This window comes from Oryctolagus cuniculus, chromosome 7 (genome assembly GCF_964237555.1).
Source record: "Oryctolagus cuniculus chromosome 7, mOryCun1.1, whole genome shotgun sequence".
Taxonomy (NCBI): Eukaryota; Metazoa; Chordata; class Mammalia; order Lagomorpha; family Leporidae; genus Oryctolagus; species Oryctolagus cuniculus.
Window position 1 is genome coordinate 38,510,902 of NC_091438.1, and position 12,554 is coordinate 38,523,455.

Consider the following 12,554-nt stretch of genomic DNA (forward strand, 5'->3'; position numbering starts at 1 on the left):
GCCAGCATGAGGCACAGCAGCAGTTCGTAGCCCTTGCTTGGATTTCCCCCACCCCCACCCCAAGTCTCACAGATGTGCTCAGTCCAGGCTGCCCAGCCAGAAATTGGCCGGGGACTGCAAATGCAGACACCTAATGTGGTTTCCACAGAGAAGGAGGTTCCTGAACCACAGCTGTGCCCACATCATTCCCCTCACCCCCTCCAGGAGGAAACAGTGGATCAACTTGGAACATAACTTGGGCCTTAAAGGTACAACCCCAAGTTTTACAAACAGAGAAAGACGGGAGCTAGCCCACGTCACTACTTTTGCGGCAGTCCATTTTCTGCCTCCCCTTACAGGAGAAACCACCCTGACCTGTGACTTGGGGCATGCGCCCCTTGGAGTGAGACCAGGCTCCTCCGGGAGTCTCCACCTGCACTCCGGTCCTCTGAAGAGCCATAATCCTTAGAAGGCCAGGATGGAAGAGAATTTGCTCACTCCTGCCCTATGCCCTCTTCTCACCAGCGACAAAGGAACAGAGACTAGACAGGCGCAAGCCAAGGCAGCAGAGACCAAAGAGCCCCTACCTCACACGAGGTGGCTTCTGCGCCACACACCCACTGCTCCTAAGAACCCTGATGTCCCTTCATCCAGCCCCACCCAGCCCAAGACACCCATCCCAGAATTCCTCCATCACAAAAAGAACAGGAAAGGACCAGCCCTAAGCCAAAGACCTAAAACCAGATGGAGATTTTGCCACTACGCTCGTTCCCACACCCTGAGAAAGCCCCAGTGCCCGTGGGCACCTGCACCGACTCTCACTGGGCAGAGATCTCAGCAGGCTGAAGGGTGGGAAGGAGCTGGACCAGGGAGCCCCGCCCGCGCCCTGTTACCCAGGCACTCTCCCAGGACAGCCTCAGCCATGAGCTCACCACCCCGCAGCCCCAGGGCCGGGGCAGGATCCTTCTCTGCCCTGGGCCGAGCAGCAGGGGAGGGGCAGTGCTTGGGTCACCAGGCATGTAGACTTCCAGAACAGCGCCTGGCCACCAGACCCCAGTGTAGGGGGCTCCCGGAGGAGGGCCCACCCCCTGGGCTCCTGGCCAGGATACCTGAGCCCACCTGCTACTGAAAAGGAGCTGGGGAAGCCAGGGCCAGGCCCCTCTCCACCTGCTTCCTTCATTGCCCTTGTATGTAGCAGGGGTGAGGCTGGCGCCCTCCAAGTCCAGGCACACTGCACACACATACACCCACACTCGTATTCCCCCCTCGGAAAGCTGGAATGGCTCCCGCCTGCCCCACCCAGCTCCACCTACCCTGGCTAGGCAGGTTCTGTAGAGACCTGCTCTGCCGTCTCTCAGGCACCCCCACCCCCATCCCAGCTCTCACAAAGTCCCTGCCCCCCCAGCCCAGCACACACAGGCACACACTCAACTGCATCCCATTCCCTAGCCTCCCCAGCCCATTCCCAGTCAGCCTGGAAGGGAACGCTGGGTGGAGAGGTGGGAGAGGAGTGGGAGCTGCCCAAGGAGACAGGGTGAGTAATTCCTTTGGCATCTGTCCCAGGTGGAGGCCAGAGGGGAGGCAGGACATCCAGCCGGTGGGCAGGTAACCAGGGCTTCTAGATGCCTGGATGTTCCACTGAATTCTCACCAAGGAGTAGGCCTCACAGTCCCCACCCCCAGGCTTTGAGCTGCCTCCTCCCCAGCTAGGGCAGAGGACTGGCCCCTACCTGCCCACTGGGGAGCAGGCAGAAGAACCAAGAAGGCAAACAGGCATCTGGAGGTGTCCTCGGGGCAGAGACAAGGTGGACAGGGGGAGGTGGCGAAGCTGTGCTAACCCAGGGGTCAGCTCCCCATGCACTCCCCACAAAATCGCCTCCTTCTCCTCACAGCCTGCTCTCCTGGGTAGACACCAAAACTGTCCCCAGCCCTGAGAGTCCTTCAAAGCCTGCTCAGCCAGCCCCTGCCCCAGGTGCCAGTCACTTGGTAGCCACCTTAGGCTGACATGCTGATGGGGAAAGCTGAGATGTGGGAAGGAGTGAGGGGGAGGAACATATGGGATGGGAAAAGCAACGGAGCGGGCCTCAGGGTGTGAGTCGCAGTGTGGCTCAGGGTGAGAGTGGCAGACCTGGGCTTCCCGTCCTGAAAACCTCCTCCTGCTCAGCTCTGACAAACGGGCCCAAGTACCCACCAGCTTCCCCCCACCCACCCATCCTGACCACCCCCTGAGTGTCTCACTCCGCTCCTCCCCAGCCCTTGTATCTGCCACCTCCACTCCAGGAGTAAAGCAGGTGACAAAATATGTGCTTCTGTTGTTCACACTCAGTTGTTTTTTAAGTCACCACATTTGCACCTCAGGCTCAGCACCTGTTTCTGTCTACCCCTCCACGTACCCTAAATGCCGGCTCCCTGACCCCACCCCGACCATCCCACAAACACAGCCAGGCTGGGGAGGCCGGGAACAATCCAAGGAAAGCCGGGGGCTGTGAGAAAACACCACAGACAATGAGGGCCAGGCCCCTCTCAGTCACGAGTCCCCGTGGGCTCCGGCCGCCCTGCCCACATCTGAGAAGCACCTCGTCCTGGAGAAGTGCAGGGTCCTCCCTGAGACCCCACCTGACTTCCACCTCAGGGGGAGACTTCTCTGCTCCTCGGGCTGACGTAGGATTCACTTCTGCTTCTCAGATGGACAGAGGAGCTGGTCAAGTTCAAGACTGGAGGCGATAAAGAGCAACCAGATTTAACTGGAATGAACGGAGGGAAAGGGGGAAGAAGCATTCAGGGGAAAGGAAAGGCAAGGAAGTCAGACAGACCCAGACCAAATGTTCATGAACTACATCTCAAATGAGTCATCCACCTCCTCTAAACCTCAGTTTCCTTGTCTGTAAAATGGGGACAGTACTACCTATTGCAAAAGGCTAAGGAGTTTTCAGTGAAATAACGCATACAGAAGATCACAGAGTCCAGCACACAAGAGACGCTCAATAAAATGTTAGTTTCCCACCTCTTTCTCCTTTAGGGGGTACACAGCCAATCCTCTCCACTTCCTGTTCCCACAGGCCCATTGTGAGAAGTGAAACTCCACCCAGAACCAGCTGGAATCACCTCTGGGTGCCGTGTCGGCCCCTCCCTGACTTAGCTCACACGCAGGTACCAAGAGAGCAGTCGAAGCCCTCTTTCCAGCACCCGCTTCTTCCTCCAGGGCCTCCTGAACCCTCAGCCTCTCAGCTCTCCTCCCTCCTTCCTCACCTACAGTGAGGCCGGGCCCGGGCTCCAACCGCCTCCCACTCTCCTCTGGGCTCTAAGCCCAGCTGTGTGTGCAATGGTAAGAAAAGGGGGCCCCGAGCCTCCTGCCCCACCCCAGCCCCCAGCTTCTGCCCACTCTCCCCTCTCAGTGCCCCACCCTGATTACCAGGATAGCCTCAGCTCTGCTGATTCCAAGCCTGCTTCTCCCAAACCCGTTCCCAGCTGTCATGTCTGTAATTACCAACCTTGCCAGGGGCATCAGACAAACTCAGCAACACCTCATTTCCAAAGGGCCCCACCACAGAGGGCCTGAGCACAAGCAGAGTGAAGGAAAGGGAGGCAAATAGTCTCTCTGCCCACTGCCGTTCCACACAGATCACAAGAGAGAAGGTGACAGGTCACCAACAAGGACAGTGCTGGGGCCGGTGCTGTGGCACAGTGGGTTAAGCCACTGCTTGTGATGCCAGCATCCCATCTCAGAGTACCGGTTCGAGTCCCAGTAGCTCTGCTTCGGATCCAGCTCCCTGCTAGTGCACCCTGGAAGGCAGTGGAAGACGGCCCAACTATGCGGGCCCCTGCCACCCTTATGGAAGGCCTGGGTAGAGTTTCAGGCTCCTGTCTTTGGCCTAGCCCAGACCTGGCTGTTGTGGGCATTTGGAGAATGAACCAGCATATAGAAAATATTCTCTCTCTCTCTCTCTCTCTGCCTTTCAAATAAATAAATAAATCAGAACAAGAACAGGGCCGCAGTGGACAGAGTGCTAGCAGGATTTTCTCCCAGGCCCTTCCTGCACTCCGCGGCCTCTCTCTCACCGTCTCACAGGGTTACCCACCTGTGGAGGGTACATTTCAGATTTTTGATTGAATTGATCTGAAATTTCAGATCAACTCAGAAGGAGGGGAAGAAGTTTATGCCAAGTAAAGCAGGGAAAAGGGAAGATGCATGCAGGAGGGAGCCGCTCAGGAAAGAGGAGAAAAGAGCAAATTTTTAAAAGTCCCATCCCCAACCCAGACCCTGAGAAAAAGCAGTAACATCCCAGCCCTTGCTCTCCCCTCACACCTCACCCCCACCCTTCCTTCCCACAGGACAAGGAAGAAAAGGGATGATTAACTCTGTTTTATAGGCAGGGAAACTGAGGCCAAATGCCCAGTTCAGATTTCAAATGCAGGGATGCCTAACACTCACGCTCAGCTTCTGCCAGTAGTGCCTGCCTCAGTCCCCTCCTTTAAAATCCACCTAAGGAACAGCCACACAAGGGAATCTGACTCAGCCACAAAAAGGAATGAAGGGTTGGGGCCGGCACTGTGGCATATCAGGTGGAGACGCAGCCTACAGTGCCGGCATCCCCTGTGGGCACTGGTTCGAGTCCTGGCTGCTCCACTTCCGATCAGCTCTCTGCTATGGCCTGGGAAAGCAATGGAATATGGCCCAAGTCCTTGGGCCCCTGCACCCATGTGGAAGACCTGGAAGAAGCTCCTGGCTCCTGGCTTCAGATCAGCTCAGCTCTGGCCATTCCGGCCATTTGGGGAGTGGAACAGCAGATGAAGTCATCTCTCTCTCTCTCTCTCTCTCTCTCTCTCTCTGCCTCACTGTAACTCTGGCTTTCAAATAAATAAACCTTTAAAAAAAAAAAAAAAGGAATGAAGGGTGCTGGCATTGAGGCGTAGCAGTACCGGCCTCCCATATGGGTGCTGATTCGAGTCCCAGCTGCTCCACTTCTGATCCAGATCCCTGCTAAAGCACCTGGGAAAGCAACAGAAGATGGTCCAACTGCCTGGGCCCCCGCCACCCATATGGGAGACTTGGAAGAAGCTCCTGGCTCCTGGCTTCTGCCTGGCCCAGCCCTGGCCATTACAGCCATTTGGGAAGTGAACCAGGATCCCTCTGGCTCTCACTGTCTCTTCCTCTCTCTGTGTAACTCTGACTTTCAAATAAATAAATAAATCTTTAAACAATAATAATTGGGGCCGGCGCTGTGGCGTAGCAGGCAAAGCCACCACCTGCATTGCCGACTGCTCCACTTCCGATCCAGTTCCCTGCTATGGCCTGGGAAAGCAGTAGAAGATGGCCCAAGTCCTTGGGCCCCTGCACCTGCACGGGAGACCTGGAAGAAGCTCCTGGCTCCTGGCTTCAGATCAGCCCAGCTCCAGCTATTGTGGCCAATGAGGAGTGAGTCAGCAGATGGAAGACCTCTCTCTCTATCTCTCTGCTGCTTCTTCTCTGTAACTGTGCCTTTCAAATAAATAACTGAATCTTTCCCAAAAAGCAATAATAATAAAGCAAAAGAGAATTTTTTTTAAAAAAAGGAATGAGGGACCGACACATCCCACATGCTACAGTGTGGATGAATCTTGAAAACATGATGCTAAGTGAAGGAAGTCACACATTGTATGGATATGAAATATCCAGAATAGGTAAATCCACGGAGACAACGGAGATTGGTGGCTGATAGGGACCGGATTCAGATCAATGGCTTAATGGGCACCCATATCCTTTTTGGGATGGTGCAAAGGATTTGAAACTAGAGATGTGGTAGTTACTGAAACATCGTGAATGCCACATTCACGTAGAGATGTTTAACTTTACATTAGGTGAACTTCATCTTAATATTTTTAAAAATCCAGCTAAGGTCACATTTCCTCCAGCAACCTTCCCTGATGCCCCATCCCAGGTTCAAGCCCCCTACTGAACACACCTCCATATCGCACTCAGCAGGTGAAACACCGTGAATCCACATGGTAACGCAGTCTCCGCCACAAAGGCCGGTCCTGGCCGCCCCTCCAGCGCCGGTGCTGCGCACAGAGCCTGGCAGATGATGGCTAGCTTCTAATGTGGTCTGCCCGAAAAGGCTCAGGAGCAAAGCCTCCATCTCCTGCCCCTGTCCTCGGTCAGAATCCCAACCACGCCCGCCAACATTGGGTGAGTGCTGCCTATGCGCCATGCACAACACACGCTTGGGATTATTTCATTTACTCCTCATACAGTTAAGAGGCAGGGCTTATCATTAACTCCATTTTACAGGGGAGACTTCCAAAGTTACCTGTTTGTCTGAGGTCACAATTAGGAAGTGGCAGAGGCAGGATTTAAGAACAAACTGAAACCAGGGAGAAGGTCACGAGGGAGACCTGAGATTCCCTGTGGAAGGGTCAGGGTGGCCTTGCAGTCTGGCACCTAGGACATCTAAGAAGCCAAGGAATGGGGTTTAATAACTTGCCCAAGGTCACACCACTACCAAGGATTAATACCAACCGACTCTGACTGACTCCTCCCTTTGGCTTCAAAGTGCGGGGAGCTATGGAGAGAACACGCAAAGCAGAAGACTGGAGTCCCTAAAATTCAGAGGGAATGAAGGGAGTCCCACACCTCTTCCCTGCTCCCCCAAAGCCTGTGTTCCCTCCCATTGGAAATCAGATATATAAGTCACAGTCTGTCCTGCTCTAGGCCCCAGGAGGGGGAGATGCACTAGAGAAGCTGCCCCAGAAGAATGGAAGGAAGAGAAGGCAGGAGCAAGACAACGCAGGAGGAGGGGCCGAGGTGGCTACTGGTTCCCAACCTGGAAGTACCTGCAGAAATGGTGCTTCCTATTGTCAGACCAATCTCTCCTCCTTGGAAGAGAGCCCCACTAGTAAAATAGATCATGCATCTTGTGAGTGTAGACAGAGCGTCTTAGATGCAAGTGCCTTGCCAGCCCTGAGAATCCCAACCATCTCACAGGTGTTGGGTTTGGGGGAATTGTGCATTAAGAAAACGGGGGCGGGGGGAATCCAGTCTTTTCCTATTCGGGCCCCATCACTACTCCCAACATTTTCTACCCTAACTACTCTTATCCCTGGGCCTTGGTAGGGAGACCTGAGGTTGAAAGAGGGAACCTTCCAATTGCACATGTCCATTGGAGACTCCAACACTCTACTTCCAACTACTCGACTAGTGGGCTCCTACAATCCCAGCCACAGCTCTTAACTCTGGGTATTTGGTCCTCACCTCTGACAGCAAGAAGAAAAGGGCTCAGAGCCTGTGATGGAGGCACAGGACTATAGGAGATGGCCAGCCCCTTCCCTTGATCCCAAAAGACAAAGGACAGCACAGAGGGGAGGAAAGCTGGTAGCCGCCACTCCTCTGGGGACAGAGACGTCCACTTGCGGGACAGCGGCGGACTGCTCGGCACACCACCATGATGGTGCCCTTAGCGTGGGCTGCCATGAGGTATATACATACCCCTTCCCAACACACAGAGATTCCCTTCTTGCAGGCTCAGTCCTGGCCCCCCACCCATCCCAACCATGCTTTTCACCAGGGAAAAGGGAGATGCAGTGACACACCTGCAGAAACTCCGCAGGAAGCACCTCCAGGCCATTCTCAACCCTAAGCCGGAGAACCCCAACTGTTCCCTATCAGGTCGCATCCCTGCAGGCATGCATCCCACACCAAAATCTCAAGGTTCCTTAGGAACCTCAGGATCCGATGCAGCAGGGCAGACACACAGGGCACGGAAGCTGCAACCTCCAAGATCCTCCCAAACAACGGTGGCCCGAGGGGGCTGGAACAAGGCTGGGTCTCCAAGAATGGGGCCTCACCAAGCACTGGAACCCAATCTTTGATGCAGGGGGAGGAACTTCCTCTCACTCTTCTCTTGGACTGGCAGAATCCCCCAAATTTCTCTAGGGCTACAACCAGAACCTCTGCCCCCTTCCCCACTACACACACCTCTTCAACAAAAGCCCTCTCAGAGCAGGGCTCTCAGAAGACAGCTCACCCTCTCCCACCCACAGGCCTCAGAAATTTAAGGTGCTACCGAGGAAGCCGGGAGACACCATCCAAGAAGCCTCGGAACCCTCCATACTGCCTTCCCTTTGGACATACTGCCAGGAAAACCTGCCCACAGAGACAAGAGGCACCTCAGAAACACGCGCGCGCGTGTGCACACACACACACACACACACACCCTTCCTTACCTATCAACACAGGCTACGCAAGAGAACACAGATCCACTTACACCCTTCTCAGCACACAGGTGCACACAACCTACCTCCGTACCCCTCTCTGCTCACACCCCCACCTTCCTCAGTACCTACACACCTCTTTCCCATAAGCCCCTCTCCCAGACCACACATGTACACACACACACACCTCTTCTCCTAAGCACACACATAAACACTGACCCAAACACACAGCAGACGCATGGTCAGCCACTCCCCCGATGCACACACACTCAAGCACGGAAAAACACCTACCCATCCAAACCCAGGGGCCCACCTGCAGGAATATGCAGCACATCACGGCGTGCAAACGCACACAGAAATAAAGAAAAAAAAAAAAAAAAACACAAAGAATCATGCACACCGGTCTCCACCAACCTTTTAAAACTCACTAATGCTGAGGCCACAGCCCCTACGATGAGGAAATAGGAGAGAGGAGAGAGGAGAGGGATGCCGGCGCCTGTCCCCTGGGCCCCCACGGACAGTGCCTGGGTCTCCTACCGCCAGCCCCATCCGCCTGCTGCTGCACACACACCCGCTCTCCGCTCCCCTGCCCGCTCCCCAGACCCCACTATACACCCCAACGCATACCTGCCCACGTCCCTTCCCACACTGCCGAGGTGTGGACGCACCCCCGGGCACCCTCGGCTTCCAGTACCTCCAGACTCCAGTCCGCACCTCCAACACACGCTCCCAGCCTTGGCTGCAACCGGCTCCCTGGGGATCATTAAGGCCCCCGCCCGGGCCCCGGGCCCAGGAAAGTCCCCGGCTCGCCAGGCCCGGGCTCCGCCCCCTCCCCACGCGCCCCTTCCCCTCCCCAAAGTTGGGGGGTGGGGTACTCCGCTGTGCGGTGGGAGAGCGGACCGGAAGGGGGGTTGCCCCGAGCCCCCCTTCCCCCATAAGCCACCCCGTGCTCGCTCTGGGGCCGATCACCCCCTGGCCCCTTGCGTGATTGTCCTCCTTCTCTGTTTCTTTTTTTTTTTTTCTCTTTCTTTCTTTCTTTTTTTTTTTTTTCAAACTTTGCCCGCGCCCCCACGGCCCGGCACTCACCCGCCGCTGCGAACTGCCGGTGGGCTCGGCGGGCGCCCCGCTCGGCCCGGCGCCTTTGTATCCGCAGCGCCCCGGGTCGCTCCGAACTCCGCGCTCCCGGACGGGCTGCGCGGGCGATAGGGGGTGTCGAGGGGGGCTCCTGAGTCTGGTCACCCCTTGCTCCGTCCCAGACCACTGCGTTCTCCCCCTCAAGGCCCCAGGAGCAGGGGGCCGGGGGAACCGGGGGCGCTCAGGCTCCCATGGCGGGACCAAGGATCAAGGAATCAGGGATCAGGAATCAGATCGGGAGCCGGCGGCGGAGGGGGAAGGGGCAGAGGGGGAGGGGACGAGAGTGGGGGGTGCAGGGGGCGGGGGAGCGCGCGCTCCCGGGTGCCGCCTCCCGGCTGTTCCCGCAGCCCCCGCCCCTCCCGCCGCCGCGTCCATTGTCTGCGGCCGCGCTCTTCCCGGAGTCTGCGCTCCCCCAGCTCTGTGCGTCCAGGCGCCCAGCGGCCCTCCCCGGTCCTGGGAATCGGCGGCCGTGCTGCGACCCCAGCCCGGGACGGTGAGCAGGGGGAACTCCGATTCTGGGCCTTGGCCCAGCCTGCTGCCACCTCTGGGGCTGTCTTCCTCGACCTCCTTGTCGGAAACAGAGCCCCCAGACCCCTTGGGGGTAGCCGTGTTCTCGTCTTGGGGGCCACAGACTCGGCTACACGAAATCCGGTGGAATCTGAGACGTGGGAAGATTGATTTTTTTTTTTTTTTTGCCCCCTAGGGCTGCAGAAGGGAGGTTCATCCCTGATTTTAATTAGTGGCGAGAGACGCTATCCTCTTCGGTGCGTGTGGGGATTTCCCTGACACAATCACCACCGTACCCCCCTCCCACCCCACCCCCCCAAAAATTCAATTACTGGATGTGCTCGCTGCGAACAGCGCCCGCCCAGCCGGTCTGAGACGCTCCCTCCCCCTGGTTTGAGTGTCGGGATTAATTACAAAGGGAACCCTGCCCCGCGGGGACCGGGGAATTGGAAAGAAGCAGGGCGCAGGGAGTTTGGAGGGGAGGGGGCTTCCCCTCGAGACCTACGGAGTCAAAATGCCAGGGGCAGTCAGGTCCCTAAGCCGAGGCTGGCAGGGCTGTCTGCCCCAGGAGTTTCGGATACTTTCGAGTTGAAGGCGCTTCGCGAGGATTACAAACTGTCACAAAATAGGGGGCACAGGGCAGGGCAGGCCAGGAAACCAGGCAGGGTTCTGAAGTGGGTTCTTGAACCCGCCGAGAGTGACACCCCCTCCACAGAGGCCTGGGCTGTGGGACGTCCTTGGAGGGAGGAAGTGAGTGAGTGAGTGAGTGAGTGAAAGTAGGAGTAGTATTATATGATATTATATTAGTATTATTGCTGTGCTACCCGCCACTTAGCAGGAAGAGTATCACTTCAAAAGCGTCTTCACACACTTCTCCCCCAGCAGGGAAAGGCCCTGTCAACATCTCTCAGCCTCCACTTCCCATACCTGCCCTCCAACCCTGTGATTAAGAAACCCCAGCGAAGGAGACTCCACGTCAGCCTCTGTCCTATCCTGTTGTAGAGTTTGCTCAGCGCTGATGAACACTTTTGCCTGGGACCTAACCTCATCCCTTTTGGCTGTCCGGGCTAATCTGAGGGAAGGTGAGGACAGGGACGCCTTTGTCTGCCCTGTGTTGGTCCTTCACCCAAACCCTTGCCTCTCCTCTTCCCTTCTTCCCATATAGTGGGTCAGTGAATGACTCAGCACCAGCACTGCACGAAAGATGCAGAGTCATCATTTCAGGTACCCAAGTGCCTGCATGCACTCATTCACCTTGTGCCAATCGTGGGCCGGGCCCTGGGCTGTACAGGTGGTCCTGGCAGTGACTACAACCAGAGGTATGAAAGACAAGTGGCAGGAGAGCTGGGGAAAGGTGGGAGGTACGTTCCTGGCCCTGCCCGGAGCACACTGCCAGCAAATGTGTAATTTGCTGGTGTCGGGCTGCCACGGCGCCGTCTGACTCCGGCAGATTTGCTGCTAGCCTGTCTCACAGACCTCAGAAGGGCCCAAAGAACTGTGAAAAGGTTTAGCGGATGATTCTGTAGACTACCTCCACCTGAAGCCTGAAACCTAAGAATGGCAACAGATGAGGCTTCTGGGACTACCAGATAGCAGGCATCGGCCTCTCCGTGTAGTGTGAGATTGGAGGCTTCTGGTTGCATCTCTGCACTGCAAGCACTGGGCGGTAGAGCAGTCTCACATTAAATCTAATTGGTGTGGTGTGCCCCATCCAGCAATGCTCTGACCTAGCTCCATCTTCTCCCTTGGACGGATTTCACCCAGCCTCAGTTCAGAGTGAGGAAACAGACCCAAGGAGAAGGCTCATGAGCCCTAGGGTCCTAAGCACCTAGCCAAATTCTTTAGGAAGGACAGCACTGTGGTGACATGCCACCAAGATTTTCCCCAAGAGGGGCTGATGCTAAGGTTTAGCGGGTAAAGCCATTGTTTCCAATGCTAGCATCCCATATGGGCACTGGCCATACCATATGGACGCCAGTTCGAGTCCTGCCTATTCCACTTCCAATCCAGCTGCCTGCTAATGTGCCTGGGCAAGCAGTGGAAGATGGCCCACGTGCTTGGGTCCCTACACCCATGTGGGAGACCCAGATGAAGTTATAGGTCTCTGACTTCCACCTGGCCCAGCCCCAGCCTTTGCAGCCATTTGGAAAGTGAATTAGTGGATAGAAAACTTTTCAGGGGGCTGGCACTGTGGCGCAGCGGGTTAAAGCCCTGATCTGAAGCACTGGCATCCCAAATGGGCGCCGGTTCTAGTCCTGGCTGCTTCACTTCTGATCCAGCTCTCTGCTGTGGTCTGGGAAAGCACTAGAAGATGACCCAAGTCCTTGGGCCCCTGCACCCATGTGGGAGACCCAGAAGAAGCTCCTGGCTTCGGATCAGCGCAGCTCTGGCCATTGCAGCCATCTAGGGAGTGAACCAGTGGATGGAATACCTCTCTCTCTCTCTCTGTCTCTACCTCTCTCTGTAACTCTTTCAAATAAATAAATGAAACTTTAAGGGCGGGGGTGGGGGGCGACCAGGCGCAGATGGGTGCCATGGGTGCCCTCTTCAGGTGTGCTGTGCTCCTGCGGCTCTTATGCGGCTCATGAACCCTGGTGCACCCCCACCCAGGTCTGGGAAGGCCAGAACGTGGTCTGTGCCTCTAGGGCTCTGATAGGAAACAGTGACTCCTGTGAGGCTGCCCCTGGGACCATCCAGGGCTACTTCAGTGTCCACATCAGCAGGAACGTCATCCATGCCAGTGACTCC

The 12,554-nt window shown here is 56.4% G+C and overlaps 1 protein-coding gene across 4 annotated transcripts in view; it reads right to left on the reverse strand.

The window, feature by feature from the left end:
• The window catches only part of VANGL2 (VANGL planar cell polarity protein 2), a 30,308-nt gene extending 20,716 nt beyond the window's left edge, over window positions 1-9,592 (reverse strand). The window contains exon 1 of one of the 4 annotated variants that reach the window (XM_051858468.2): window positions 9,252-9,592. The gene's annotated coding sequence lies outside the window, so the exon portion shown is untranslated. Of the gene's footprint in view, window positions 1-2,982; window positions 3,275-8,792; window positions 8,817-8,859; window positions 8,984-9,251 lie in introns of those variants that run through there. The other 3 variants (XM_008264219.4, XM_051858469.2, XM_051858470.2) reach the window with 3 other exon arrangements.
• Window positions 9,593-12,554: the final 2,962 nt, after the last annotated feature.